Genomic DNA, 15,901 nt, shown 5'->3' on the forward strand with positions numbered 1-15,901 from the left:
TCTGCTAGTAAAAATTTCTATTTTGTTTGCATACTCATCCGAAGCTCCCCAGAACAATAACTGCAAGAAACAACAAAAATCCCACCTAGTCCTCTTGTATCTTGTTATATATATAAAATCTCCTCCATTTTCTACTTACTAGGCAATAGAATAATATCTGTGCTTTAGAAAAGAATTACTTTTCAGCTCATCTGTGAGCTCATTCCTACTGAGGTAGGGCTGTACAAAGGAAAAGAGAAAGATGAAATCTTATTTCAGAGCGTCATGCTGGTATGTTCAGCAGCATATAAGGTCTAGTCTTGTGTAGTTAAATATGTAATTGTATCAGTAGGTACACACAAGGGAGGAGAGTAATTAGCTGGGCTCAAATCCCTGAGATTGAATTGTTCCTCAGCTGATCCACTAGCCATGGACATCTGGCAGAATTTCCATATATCTTTAAACCATATCAGCAAAGCACAATTAAAAGTTTAGGAGCTTATGTAAAGAAGATTTTTAGCCAGGAGAGGTTTCTAATTGTGTTTCAGGATTTTGAAGCAAGATTACAGATTCTGTGGGCGTATGAAAGGGGGGAATGTTGAGACTGATGCTCCAAAAATTCAGTGGTGTTTTTGCTGCTTGCTGTGGTCATTGCAAAGGGTAATGTGGTGTCGGTTGTAGTTCTGTAGCTACACAGGGCACAAAGCAGTTCTAAAAATGGAAAGAAGTGCTCAACTTTGCTTTATTTACCCTTTGAAAAGTTCAGTACTTGGCAATTGCCGGCATACTGTAGGAGATATATGGCTTCAGTTTAGCAGGAGCAATAACAAGCTGTGATGTGCTCCCCCCACTCCGTTTGCACTGCGCTGGTGGTTGTAGGGGTGGGTGGCAATGTGGCCACCATGGGACCTGTGGTCCAGCCAGCCCTGGCTCGGGTGCAGGAGAGACTTCTAGTCCTCAGCATGGATGTGTTTGCTGAGAACCTGTCTAGTCTATTGATTTCATGAGGAATGGTCATCAAACAAGGCATTACTGAGTGTGGGCCCCTCCGGGTGCCCTCTCTTCTCCAAGAAGAAACAAGGTGGACTACACTGCAGCAAGTGCTGCTCCCCTGCAGGCTCCCAGGCCTTTCCGCCGAATCGTAGGGCTGCAGAAGTGATGGCAATTCATTGGCATGGGCCTGTTGCCCAGTTTCCTGTGCTCATTTGAAATGTTAGAGGAACAATGTGCTCAGGGTGTGGTGTCCTTACAAAATGGTGTGTAGCATGCCCATCTTTTTTTTTTTTTTTTTTTTTTTTAAAAAAGCATAGGTTGCTCGTACATAACTTCCTTAGAACAGAATGATGGGCACTCTCTGAAGACAGGGAAATGAAAAGCTCTGTGTTCTCTGCAGGGCCCTCGTTTCTCAGCAAGTATCCCTGCACTGAGTCTTTCACCAGCTTTCCTTCCCGGTGAGCTCAAACTGCGCTTTCACGGATGATCTGCCTTCCTCAAAGGGAAGCTGTTTGGTCTGTAAATGAAATGCATGAACATCCTGCCATGCTCTTCTTTCAGCACTTGAGCAGCCTTCCTGTCAATGCAGCGTTAACCAGAAATCCTAGCGGTTGTGCAGGCGGGGTTGTGCGTTTCGACGAGCCGCGGACAGCGTAGCTGTTGGGGGCTAGAGGCTTTGTCACCACCCTGGAGGTAAAGCTGCAGTTTCAAACATGGCCAGGGTGGAAGTGGAAGTGGAAGTCTAATTTGTTCTTCTCTAGGAGTACTCAGAAAGAAAAAAAAGCTTGAACGCTGAGTTAAAATTCTAAACACACACACTTCAAATAAAAGTACATTATGTTTCACTCACTTAAAATGTCAGGAAAATTGAATTGTGGCTCCTCTGTTGCTACCTGCTGTGTTTCTAAGGCAGCTATCTCCAGACTGGTACAACCTTACCCGTTTTTCTTATTGCTAGCAGCAAACACAAATGTAATATGATTGGGCTTTGCCAATTCTTGTGTGTTCCTCTGAAGAAGGAAGAGCTCTTGGCCTCGCGGGGGAATATGGCGTCCAGTGAACTTTGCCTTTTTTCCTGTACAGTGAACGAGGTGTGAAGCTGCTTGGGGAAATGACCCTCCTTTCTCTTTTGCATCTGTAGTGCTCGGTGATGGGGATCTAGTCTGGCAGTAGGACTGCCGAGCACTCCTATCATTCAGATAATTAATGGCCAACTTAATTTGCACCTGAGGGCAGAACTTGACTCACATAGCGGGGGCCAATGCTGCGTGGGTCCGACAGAGCCTGGGCTGCCTGTATGCCAGAGGTCCTTGGGCAGGTAAAATACCTGGACGCGCTCTGCAAAGGGCCATGCTGGGGCTGGGGTCTGCGGCCCCATCGGGCAGGTGAAGCACGGATTGGTTTGGGGCACTGGTCTGTTCAGAGAGAGATGAAATATAATTATTTCTTTCTCAGAAAAAGCAGATGGTCTGGAAGAGGGGAAATATGTGACAGCTGGGGAGGTCTCTAGAGGAAACAGCTCATTTTGGAACTATGGTGACAGAGAGGAGGGATTCCTTTGGTCTGGATCTGTTTTGGAGGGTGTAAAATTGGGGCATGTGATGATTTTGTTCATGAAAACATTTTTATTTCATAGTTTAACCACTCAAGTCAGAAAGTCCATATTCCTTTTGTTTTGTGTTTCTGAAATGCTGTCATTTCTGTACAAGTTTGTCACTGTGGTAGATTGTAGCATTTCTTCAGAAAACTTTTTTTTAAGTTTTGTGCACAAGCTCTGCTTTATGTGAGCTGCTAGTTACTTTCTGGCACTACAAGCTTGTTATGACCATGTTAGACTGGCATACTGGAAGATGAGATTGTTTTCTGTAGCACAAAATGCCAAATTCCTCTCCGGTGAAATAGTGTTTGCAAAATGCTCTAACTGTAATAGCAGTGACAAGCTTGTAGAGGAAAACAGAAACCAAATTATAGTGATTTCTTTCCCATTACTGTTTCTTAATGTGTTAGGCTAAGGTTCTTTATTAACGTGCTGCATATATTATATGTTTTAGGTTTCCTAAAACTTCTGTTTTGCAAATGAGGAGAAAGTAAACAGTAATAAATAAGCTTCTAAATAGTGAGCTCAGTCTCTGTGCTGTCTCATTCCTTCAAGGTAAAAATCACTTTGATAAATAAAATGAACCAGTTGTCTAAAATGCACAGTTCCAAATATGAGCCAGAGTAAAAATAACTATGCAAGCTGGCAGTTTCTATTTTACTTTTACGAGCAAATCACACTCATAAACCTAGAAAAATGTAAAATTGGATATTTATATTTTTGTTATTTAAATACTACATTTCTTCATAAAACAAATATATTAAAACAATTGCTTTGATAGAAGATAGATCAAAAATCTTTATTGAAATATTCAGCTATAAAATAAGTGCTTTTCAAGAAGTTTGCTTACTGTTAGTGTCAATTATAATGTAGCAAGTAAGATACATACGGCCATTTGAAGCAATTTGTCATGGCTTCTTTGCTTAAGAACTCATTTGAGATGCATTTGGGGCATATCGGCACTAAACAGTATTTTTGGGAACCTTTTTTTAGCAACTACAGACTCAAATAATGTCTTTGTAATAGACGATACTGTTTCTGGTTCAGCGGTGCACTGATTTAAAAAATTACATCTGTTTATAATGTTATTCTCTTATTTTAGCAAAACTGAAAAAGTACTCAAATATGTTTTTACCTCAATAATCTGGGAAAAATATTCTTTAGGTTATATTGCTGTTTGTGTAGTCAGAGCAGTTGAGTAAGTTTTTTTACAACTTGACACTAATGTTTAAAGGAAATTCAAGACTCTCAAATTTGTTCAGACCAGCTAAAGAATATGAATTCATTATTCAACTAAATAAATTATATTCTAGGCTGGGGCTGTTTGAATACTTCAATGCATGAGCCGGGGGAGGGGGGGGATGTTCCTACCTCCACCTTGTAATCTCTTTGTGGATTAATGCATGTATTAATAAGGGTTACATGCTGTATAAAAGTACATGCTGCTTTAGTGTATTGATTCTGTGATTTATCTAATTTGAGATTAGAGTTATATCATAGGAGCGCAGGTGTGTTTTCAGAAGGACAACAGATACTTAAAAACAGTTTTGTTAATTTACAGGGTACTAACTTTTCTAATCAGTGGTGTCATTAAGAAGACAGATGATTTGCTCATTGAAGCAGGTTTAGTGGTTGGGCTGAAGCTGTTAAAAGGCTTACAAAAGAAGATTAACGACGTAGAGCCCCGGGTTGTATAGGTTACTCACGACTGAAGAATTTCTCCAGGAAATTCCAGCCGTGACACATCAGGATTATTTTAGGGTGCACCTATCTGTCCAGCTGGATGTCTGCAAAGAAACAAGAATGAATGCCAGGACATGTCCAGAGTTGCAGTTTTTGTTAGTTCGGTAAGGCTGTGGCCTTGCATTATACTGTACTACTGAATTGGTTGTCAGTGATCAGTGCTCTGATGGAAAAATACTCTTTAAAACAATGACACAGAATGATGTCTGAATGCAATCAGTGACTGAGATCAGAGATTGATGTAATCAGAGCTTGAGACTGATTGTGCTTTACTTTCTAAATAAGTCATAGCTGCTTTGGTCGTATCCATTCTGCCTGGGACAGACCTGCTGGATAGCTTGTGTGCGGATTGCCTCCCTCCTCTTTCCCTTGGGGCTTCCTGGCATCTGTTGCAGAAGGACTGTAGATCAGACAGACATAACTATGGCATACTGAAAGTGGCGGTGGAAATATTCATGGCTTGAACAGCCATGAGATGAGATAGGTGTCTGAAGTCATTGAAACAGAATGGGTTTAGCATATAAGCACAAGAGTCTGTCATTTGCCGTCTTATCCCAGGGTGATACAATACTTTGCAATGGCTTGTCGTTGAAGACTATCAGTGAGGCTGTCAGTCTATAGCCCTGTGTTGAGTAATAGTAAGTAATTAAGAGATCTGTAACATGCTTACTGTGGAGGTAGCCTGAAGTTCAAGTCTCTGGTGTGAATCAGGAAGAAAAGGGACTTGAATCTAGTTCTGTCATGTTCCGAGAGAGTGTCCTATTCCTGAAGTCTGATCTTTCATCTGCTGGAATGAATACATACCTCCAGGTGATCACTTATTCTGGGTAAGCCAACATCTTTATCTTTTCCAAAAAAAAAAAAAAAAGACTTCTGCAGTTCCTAGGATTTTTTCAGGGCAGAACAGCTATCTTTTTGAAATGGAAAAAGTTTACCAGAGATAAGGAAACTATTTCCTGCTCAGCTGTAGAATTGGGGTCATCTTGCTGCTAGGAAATCTTTGTTTCAGTCTCTTGAAACACTTTTATTTTTTAAAAAACCGTATCTTTTTATTTACTATGTAATTTTAAGAGGACTTAGTATTCCTTTTGTTGAGTAAGTTAATGTGACCAAAGTTTTGGAGAAGAAAGCCCTATAGCAAGCTGTGCAAAATGGCAGTTAGTTGGTAATGTCCTTCTCTCTGTAAAAATAAAAAAATTGAGATGAGTAATGTTTGTGCTCACATGATACTTTGTCAGCATAATATTGGAACATGTGCAATTACAGGATACTGGGAAGTTCACTCTCTTCCTTTGAGTTAGGTTATGTATTCCTGTACTACTTTCTTTCCTCCAGATGCTTTGCCTAGAGTATTTAAAAGAAGAGAAAAGAAAAGAAAGCTTAATTTGCCCCTCTCTGTGATTTAGTCTGTAATGTTAAAACACTTTGTATAGAAGGAAATTCCACATACATATTTTGTATTCTGAGCTTTTTTGGTTTAGATTGATGACTCATTCTCGTATGTGACAATACCTTAGCTTGTGAGGTGAGAAAGGTGAAAAGGGCATGTCATATTTAATAGGACAAAAAGCTGGGAGTCAGAACACTTGAATTTTATTTTTGACTCCACTGGTTATTTAATATGTGACCTTCTTCAGGTCCTCCCACTCCTCTGCGCCTTTGTTTACCTAGATGTAAAATGGGGTCTTAAACCTGTAGGACCTTGAAGGGGTACTATAAAACCTGCAGTAGTTAATGAATGTTGATGAATTGCTTTGAGATCCTTGAGAGATGGCTTGGAGATCCCAGTGAGCTGAAACTGTGTTGGACTTTGAACTGCTGGGGGCGAGAACGCACGTTTTTTGAAAAACCTGAGCAAAACTGCAGCCAGGCCAGAGAGTCAGAGTCACGTCTCAGCCTCTGGTTGTTCAGACGCTTCTCCAGTGGCTTCATGAAGGCTTATACGGCACAAAAAAAAGGGGGTGAGCGACAAGGGGGGTGAGCATCCAGGAGTAGGGAGAGGACAGGACAGCTGTTTTTGGGGACAGTGGGACAACAGAGTTCCTGGCTCCAGTACCAAAACCTGGTTCCAAATTTCTGCCTTAGAGCCAATATCAGTGTGAAGAAGCAGAGAAACTCTTTGAAGGCTTTCACCTGCAAGTCATCACTGTACTCTTCCTTCTGGGTTTCTTTCAGGATTTTGTATGCTACTGAAAACCCTTCTTTTTTGAAAACTATAGAATGAAACTCTATATTTCAAAACTGTAGTGCTTCTGCAAGCATCTAACAGAAACTATTTATCCAAAACATTCACTATAGTACTTTCTTCATCTAATAGCCTATTTATAATACAGAGCTTGAATACTTCTGTTTCTGTTTGAGCTCTCTAATTGTGCACCTTAGAACTTTGTTCCCTTTTTACAAAGTGTTTTGAAGTCTATTCTGTCTGCATAGATCTTTTTCCAGCTCAGAGCTTTGTAGTGGCTGGCCATATTACCTGTTATCCTTTTTATTTTGTTCCCAAGACTCATTATTACACATGTGTGAAGAAACAAATTGTACAAACCACTTACCTGCTTATGTTTCTAGTCTGTCCAGAGGCTTACATAAAAATAATGTATCATTTTCTTCTTTTGAAGAGGTAGAAATTAACAATTTATGAATTCAAGGCACCTCCTCTAATATTCTCCTTTTTTAAAATTTGTTGGTCAGTGCCCTTCATTGTACGATCAACACCTTTTATGACTTTCTGAATGTTCTTTTTTCCATTTCTCCGATATAAGTAAATTGCCAGTTATGGTGATACTACAATGGCTGTCTCCTGCCATCTGCTCCTGGACATTTATTCCTACATTTGTCCAAAGAACTCTAAAGAGCAGAAGTGCCTGGGATTCTCTGTCAAGTTAAGGAAATTTATTGACTATATTCAGGATGATTAAAAAGGAAGGTTGATAATATTTTGAATATATAGCATGCAAACTTAACTCAGAAATTTCAAGCAGTTTGTGAAATTCAAAAGAAGTAATTTTGTGCTTCACCTTTCAGTGATGTGCCTTTTGGTGAAGTCATTCATTGTTTTACTCATTTTTCTGTTGTAATTGAAACCAATTGAGGATGTCAGGCTTTGGCTCTCAGTGTGGACCTGACTGAGATGAAATGATCAAGATAAACTGGGAAACTTTGTTGATAAGCCAGAAGTTGTTGGCTGCCCACCACAGCTTTGTCTTTGGTGTCTGAGATTTCATAGCCTGCCCAGAGATCAGAGCCAGACAGAAAGAATGCAGGGCTTTTGGTCCCCCCCCCTCCCCTTTTCCCCCTATCCTCCCAAATATGTTCAGGAAGAATCTTCATTCCTGTCGTAGTGGAGATTTGGACTGGTGATGCAGGAGATATGTGGAGAGTGTCATTAAACAGGCGATCGTGTTTCCTGTGCACTGATGATGTTTCTACAGGTCAAGCTTTGCTCCTACTTCCAGGAGAAACTGGAGCAGAGCACGTTCTCTAATAAGACAGTTTCCATTTAGAGTACTCCCTGCTCTCTAAAGTTAGTGGGCTTCCAGGGGCAGGATGCTCAGGAGTACGTGAGACCTCCTGTGACTTCAGGTGTGGCTGTGCCGGCACCACAGCCCTTCCTGACTAGCAACCAAACAATCTTTCTGCAGAGATCTGAGAGCCTGAGTCAGGATCTCACTGGAATAAATGCCACCAGCATTGTCAGCATTTGCTCCTGCAGGCATGCTCTGGAGACTGCCTGGGACAGGCTGATATGAAAAGTCCGCTTTTCCCACCATTTGTTCAACCGTCTCCCGTTAACCTGTTTGTGTAGGTTAGCCTCTCAGCCTGTTTGCTTCGAGGGCTTTTTGGAGAAAGGGCAGCTCTAAAGAGAACTTAAGCTCTCTTAATAAATCTTTGCCTCTATTGCTGAAGTCTCCTCCATAGCAAGAAAAGAAAGACAACTTGACCTTGTGTTTTGTGCAGACTTCTCTTTTTCAGGATTTATTTATTTCAATCACGAGGCGTCTCTAAATAATCTCCAAACCTTGTCCCTGTGTATGGCTCTTCTGTCACTCACTCTGCCTGCCTGCATTTTAAAGCTTAATTTAGCTCCTACTGATGTTAATAGGTATTCCTGTGTAAGAGCAAGGTATGGCCCTTGGGATCTAGTGCTTCTGTTGTGCTGTAGCCGTGGAAGGTGGTGGCCTTTTGCAAGATGTGCTTGACATGCGGTCACCTGTGGAGAATGCTGATTTGGTAGCAGATAATACACCGCTTGCATTCGTTTTCCTTGGTTGCATGTGGCAGCTCAAAAAGCAAAGAAACGAAAAGCTAGGCCATTAGTGATATTTTTGCTGACTGCCACCGTCTAAATCAAAGCAGGTATTCCCCTCTCCTTTCTCGATCAGTGTTTCTATTGCTGTGTGCAGCACCTTCAATATTCTAATTCACAGCATGTGAAAATGAGGTCTCCAGTGTGCACGCACGGATTTCATTTTAACTACCCAGTGAAAAGTTTTAATTAGATGTTTCATGTGGAAACATGAAACAGGATTTGAAATTAGCAGAGACCCTGTGGCCTTTCTCAAATATACTTTGGTACCACGTGACAGGCAGTTCCTGGCTTTTTTGCCCCTTACTGAAACATTCACATCTGAGCGGGGAATGCTCTGACGTGTGGGAGCAGCAGCAGCTGCTGCTGGTTGCAGGCAAAAGTACTTTTAGCCTCATTTGGTGACTTAGAAAATAATAGAGTGACCTAAATCAGGAGGATCATGAATGGCATCTGGTATTTCCTTTAACAGCTTGCTGGAGTTCAAACCTTAGCTGGATTTTCAAAGCACTGTTTTATGGTAAGGCCTGAACAGGAGATGATGCTGAACCGTGCAGCATCACCCTGTTAGACCAAGGGAAAGGCATACAGCCAAAATGTTTTTGCTGGCTGTGGTCTGCATTAGCTTTGCCCCTTGCGAGTCTGGCTGGCACTGCTGTCTCACCTGGAGTGGCAGGACCGAGCACCATCCCATAGCTCTTCTCTGCTTCCCCTGGGAGGTGATGAGAGCAGTGTTTCTACCTAGTCCAGTGCTAGGAGGAGTGAAGCAGCACCAGTACGCAGCTCTCTTAGTAGAAAAGAAAACTAGCACAGGATGCAAATATACATCACCTTTTTGGTTTGGTAGTAATATCGTGGTGTTTCTTCCTTTTTTAGGGGAATTACTATTTATTAAATAAATGCAGTATCAGCTTATCCCTTTTTACTAAATATTTTTGATATTACGAATAGGGAATTATTCACCACCTTTGAAATATATGTGTAGATATAACTGCAACAGTTAAATCAATTTAGTGCTTGCAAAAATAATGCTGCTTGGCCATATTTAGCAGGTTAATAGGGAAAATTGATGTGGTCAGGGTCAGGGGAGAATATACTAATCAGAGCTGGCTGGAATGAAGAGGCCGTAATTTCAGTTTTCACATGCAAAGCCTAGTTGTTTAAGTTTCAAGCTAAAAACTAGACGCATTCAGGCCTGGGTTTCCTCGTGTCAATGGCAAACGGCTGGAAGGGGTACCAACACCCTGGCTTTGCCTGCCTGTGTGCGACACTTGAATCTTTACAGTGGAATCAACACATTGATTCAGTCTGTCTAAATAATCTGTCAGTCTGTTCACAATACCCATAGCAGGCTGATCATTGTACTGTATTGATTTCTTCTTGGTTTCCTAGATTTGATGAACTCATGTAAAAGAAGTATGTGACTTCTAAACAAAACTCCTTTTGCGGTGAGTGCTTTACTCCTGCTCCCCACAGAGGTAAAAGAAATAAATTAAGCCTGGGTGGAGGTGTGAGTAGTGTCCTACCTGCTCTATCGTTGGCACCTGAACAGCTTCCTGAGGGGAATGAGCTGTGCCCCGTGCTCCCTTGGGAGCCCATCAGATCCTCCTCGCTGCACATGGTGGCACCTGTGAGGGGGGCCTTTCTCAAGGTTTCTTTAAGGATGTGGCAGAATCCCACTCCACTGAACAGCACAGGGTGCTCGTGCATCCTGCGCTGGAAATAGCGGTCCCCCAGGTCTCTGTAGAGATGTGTGCATCTGTGTGCGTGCTGTGCACGGATAAAGTAGGCTGTAGACCTTGCCAAAAGCAAAGCCGGCCACTTACAAGGAGTGCTTATGGGACCCTTTTTCACACTGTAGAAATAACCAGTCGTTTACAGGCAGTCTCAGGTTGGTAGCAGAGAAGCTGTTTTATCCTGATGAGCCATCTGTTGTGGCACTCCTCCCTGCTTTTCCCCTTCAGATTGCATCAGCTTTTCAGCTGGCGGTTCCTGAAAAGTTTCAATTTCGTTTTCGGTTCCTCTGGGCCAAACCTGACTCTCGGGCATCACATCTGCCTCTACAAACTGCTATGCCCCTGCTTCGGTGCTGTGAGCGTCACCTTTCTCCTACTCACTGGCCAATGCCTGCTGACAGAAAAAGTAAAATATGCAGGCTGCCTGTTCGCTGGGGTGACCTTGGAGGAAGCCCGTTGTAGGTATGCGTTAACCATAGCTAGCTCCTCAAAGAGAGAGAGAGCTGCTGATGGCCTCTGGGTGTCAGACTGGGGCTTGGGAGCTCCCCTTTCTGCACAGGCATCTCCCAGGACCTTGGGTGAATGAACATTCCCATGTCTCTTTTTTCAGGAATGTTGTGAACCTAGATGCCTGAGATGCCCTCACACACCGGCATGGTGTTTAAGTAGTTAGGATGCACTGATTGGCTGAAGAATGCTCTAAATAGGATGAAACGGTATCCCTTTTTAAGCCTGAACAAATTGCTGCAGGCAACAGATTTTTTAACATGGGAGCCCAAAATTGGGTGCTTCCTTAAAGTTGGCTTTCTTTTTTTTTTTTTTTTTTCCAGAGGAGCAGTCATAGTTTTCACTGCAGAAGACCTCTAAAAGTCTGTCCCTTTTATTTTGGTGCCTCGCTGAGACACTTCCTTGTAGGAACCTGTGCAGGAACAGAAGGAACATACGCCAATTTTACAACAAAGCCATAGGTATCTGTGCTAACTTGTGTGGGATCTGTAGCCGCTTGTGAAACAGTCTTGCACTGGGTGGCCGTACCCTTCCAGGAATTCACTGATGCTCACTCCCCCATCCCCAGCTATAACACAGATGCACAAGTATACATATATATGTGGGAAAAGTATTTGTTATGAAACAGCTTTGTTCTGTGCAGGGAAAAAATGGTAGAAATCCCTTACACCATTTTCTTTCTCAGCTGCTGTTGTAATGCAATTAAACTCTCTCCACTACTTACCAGTTAATCAGTTGGCACATACTGTTTTCATAGCAGTGACATGGAAATAGTGTATTTGTATTAGACAAAAGCTATACAGTAAACCGTGCACATACATGTTATTTTGAAATGCTACCACTTTTTAACTTGTGTCCTATTTAATATGTAGTAAGGATCCTGTAAGTGTGGAAAAGGTTTAAAAAAAAAAAAGAGGCTATTTACTTACTTCTTTATGGTAGAAGTTCATGCCTTACCTGCAGTAAGAAGAAATGAAGGTGTTGCATTCCAGCAGAAATACCATCAAGCTGTAAAAGGTGCTTGACCATTATAATGTAAAAATTAACTATAATCTCATAGGCATTTGCAATTTTCTGTGTAATTCATTAAAGCTGTGACTTCCTGTATTCCAGTGCTCTCGTGCATGGAAGAGATCTGCGTCAAATGGCTGGGTGCTCACCCTGCTTGGAGTAAATCCTGTTGATTACAATCTAATAATATTTCCTGTTCTGTGGATTCTTCATTTTGGCAATTTTGCTAATTCGGCACAACATATAATATCAAAATGCCCGCCTCAATTATTTGCTGTTGTAGCAAATAATTTGTTCCAATCCTTTTTACAGTTTTTCCTTCTGATCTGCCATGCATAAGTTAAGTGCTTGCTACAGCAAAACTTCTTCTCTTGCACCCTTAGACAATATATCTAATGAACTTTATCTGTATTGCATTGTTAAGGGTAAGGAGCTAACTCTAAATGGAACAGGGCTTTTATGAAAATGAAAGCCACAGAAAGTTGCTTCATCATGGGAAATCACTGCCAAATGTCATGCGAGCTCCTACTTTCCTGGCACACACAATATAGAGAAACATTTGTTCATTTTTAGGCCCTAGCTACATTCAGCATCTTGACTTCTGTTGCTTTACCACTTTTCAGTGCATGAATGTTTTCCATCAAAATGGATCATTATGAATTTATTTCTTTTAAATAGCAATAGAGATATTATAGAGATATAAATAATTAGAGGCTTAGATCATGCTGTACAGAAACATCTTAATCAGATTAACTAAAAAATGCATTTTATTTTTAGAATAGTCTAATTTTTAGTGAGCTGAAACTTTAATGAATTGGCAAAGATTTTGTGATTTGAAATTCAGAAAAAATGCATCCTGAATAGCAAATGAATGAAAGTTACTGTTGACTGTCATCTCTGTCTTTCATATCTTGACCTTGAAAATTGGATTAGTTTAGTATTCTCCACATTACTGACCTTGAAACACAGTAATCGGGAAGATAGTGTTGAAGGTTAGCAGTATTTTTACCTCACTTATCATGGGGGAAGAGTTTGAAAATCGCCAAGGGGGGAGGGGAATTGTCTTTAAGATCGCCAAATAGCATGAAAGTTCTGGTGATGGCAATGTTTTAAATTTTCATTGTTCTAAAAATGTCCTTCTGTGCCAGCAAAGCCTCATATAACTAAAAGGAAAGGTGACTAGCTGATGGGGTTTAAATAACCTCACGAGTCTGGAGATTCCTGCGAAGCTGCTGATCAACCCCTTTTGTTGTTAAGCAAACATGTCCTCCTTCCTTGCGGATGTGTGGCCTCACAAAACGCTCTCTGGCACAGCATTGCTGCAGTGGGTCGGGTGAGATGCTGTGTATAAAGGTTATACCTTGTGTGTCAAATTAATGCCTGTGAGCCTAAGGTCTCACCTCTGTCTTTGCTGGTTATTAACAGGCAGCCACTGCACCAATGCAAACTGTAAGAGTAGATGAAGAAATGCACTGCACAGGAAGAGTTTACTCCAGTATAGACAGAGGTAGAAGACAGAGATGACAGCTTTTTTTGTCTTTACTGAGTGGGCAGTTACACTGTTAACTGCATTTTCATTACTTATATTGGGAACAAAAATTCCTAACAGATCTTTAGGAATGTTAGGTTGTGATAACTTGCATTTTAAGGGATCACAGGAAAGTGTAAGCAGTCTCTGTTTAGAATCATGAAAATCTGATTTGTTTTATTAAAAACCTAACAGAAACCTTATGTTGAGATTTTAAATGCTTTGTTTTTATCTTTCGCCAGTGAAATTACTGTGGTCTGTGTGTTTGATTGCATTCTCCTAATCGTCCTATGTCTGTGTTAATATTCAAGGCATCCATAAGGCACAAGTCCTCCTGACCTACTGTTGTAGTTATGATGATGCATAATATAAATCATGGCAATGACTGAGGCCATCTCAAGCACTTAGTAACTCTGGCAATTGCTTCTTGAAACATGACTGAACTGAAGAAAGGTTCATTAGTTATTTCCCAGGAGTACTTGGATATTGTAACCCTCTTCACGAGCTTCTATTAGGGAGTTAAGACCTAGTCGCTTGCTCACACATCTCATTTTCTCTCTCCTTTACTCAGCCGTTCTCTGGCAACTGATGAATTCCAGAGCATGTCTCTTCCCCCATGGCATCTCCTTACCTCTCAAAGTTCAGGTCAGATAGCACATGACCAACCAGATGGGAAGGAAGAGCCCAGAAAGCGTAAAGTAAACAGGTTTAGGAAGTGTGTACTCGAAGGACTGATGAGATAGGGTGACTTTCTGAGACGTAAGACTATAAAAATCATTTCCTGAGTAACCAGGAAGAAATTGGTTAGATGAGATCTTATGCCTATACAGAAAAAGAGTGGCTGCTAATGAATATGAAATTCCTGTTTTGTTGTGTAGTTGCTGGGAGCACTGATAACCTGTATAAAGCTATGCGAATCAGGGGGGAATCAAAGTCAGAAATGGGGGAAGGAAGGTCCAGAGCAGAGATGGGAGAGCTGCAGTATTTCCTGGGTGTCATCAGAGGTGTTGGCGTTGTCTGGGGAGTCTGTGCTGTGCTGTCTGACAGTGATAGGATGTGGTGTGAGGAAGAGAAAGGCATTAGGTGAAGATATGCATCAGTGAATGGCATCAGGAGAAGATACACGTCAGTGGATGTTTGCATCCCAACATGGAGCCACTGCTGGCTGAATGAAACCTCTGATACAGGAAGCTGACAGGTGGCATGGCATTATTGCTCTATATCTCTTCCTCTAAGTGACATCATTTCAGATGGCTCAGGAGGTCAAAGAGGCAGTGGTATTTGGGGGGAGGAGGAGGGGAGTCATCCAAGGGAGATGGCTCAGGAACCTGACGTCGATGCTGCTCCTCATGGTCAATTAAAAGGATGGGGGAGGGAGCCTTCTGCGGGCACGGTAGTGGCTGAAGAAGAGAAGGAAAAGGACAGCAGTGAAACACAGTCGGAGCCTAGTGCCTGATGGATATTTAGATGCTTTGTGGATGGGGCTGGTGGGTGGAGGGATATGGTCTGGGGGATCCTTCTGGAGAGGGTTGGCTTTGTGAAGAGCAGGGAGGAGGGGAGGCCCTCTTGGGGACAGGCTGTGTGTTAGTTACTGATAGTATCGGGACCCCAGGAGATGTGCAGCAGCCTGGTTCAGGGCTGAGTCAAGGGTAGATCAGATGTCCTTGTTTTGGGGGCGGCAACAACCATCAGCAGGGTGAGGTGGATAGCTGGAGGCAGTAACAGCTTCGGCTGCCCGGCGCGATGCGCTGCTGCCTGTCTGTCAGGCTCTTTGCCCGGCAGCAAGCGTTTTCCGTAGTGCTCTTGTGATTGGTCTCCTGATGCCAAGGTACAGAGTGAGTGTGAGAGGGACACAGGTCACTTGTAAGGTTTCATGGTCTTTATTCAGGTGAATCCTAACAAAACACTGAATTGTAAACCTTTTATATATTTCTTCCTTTTCTAATGATAAGTTTTGTTAAATGATCCCATGCAAAAATTACATTCTGGGTTACTTTTGTCAACTTTTTGCAGAAGACAAAGTAAAATCTGGCATTTGACATGTTGTGGTGTGCATTCCTCAACAAAGGGACAATCTGTGCAGAAGAGGACACACAAATACACGTATGCGTGTTTACTCAAGATGCCTTGCATCTCATTGCAGATACCATGTGATTTAGTGGTTGCCATGGTAACTATGCATTTTTCATTCCATAACTTGAATAAATGTTGAGATTGCCATCAATATAACTAACTTACCTTCCTCCTGAAGTTGTACACGATTGTATTATCTAAAGAAAGCAGTAAGTATATTCCCAACATTCATACGGAAACAAATTTTTACAGACTACAGTTAGTTAAGGAACAGATGTATTATTCTGTCTGGAACAAGATACAACTAATTTAATTTGAGATTACTTAAAATCATAAAATAGGAGAAAAGTAAAATCTTACTTTATAATATGGGTGGCTGGCTTTATTGTATATTGTTCTGCAATTTTTATTGTTTGCAACAGTTTTGG

General features: G+C 41.7%; 1 protein-coding gene across 2 annotated transcripts in view; it reads left to right on the forward strand.

Annotated features, from left to right (window-relative positions):
- Positions 1 to 15,901, forward strand: part of RAPGEF5 (Rap guanine nucleotide exchange factor 5) — a 171,009-nt gene that overhangs the window by 73,921 nt on the left and 81,187 nt on the right. The gene's annotated exons all lie outside the window — the stretch shown is intronic.

The sequence above is a fragment of the Dromaius novaehollandiae genome, chromosome 2 (genome assembly GCF_036370855.1).
Source record: "Dromaius novaehollandiae isolate bDroNov1 chromosome 2, bDroNov1.hap1, whole genome shotgun sequence".
Lineage (NCBI taxonomy): Eukaryota > Metazoa > Chordata > Aves > Casuariiformes > Dromaiidae > Dromaius > Dromaius novaehollandiae.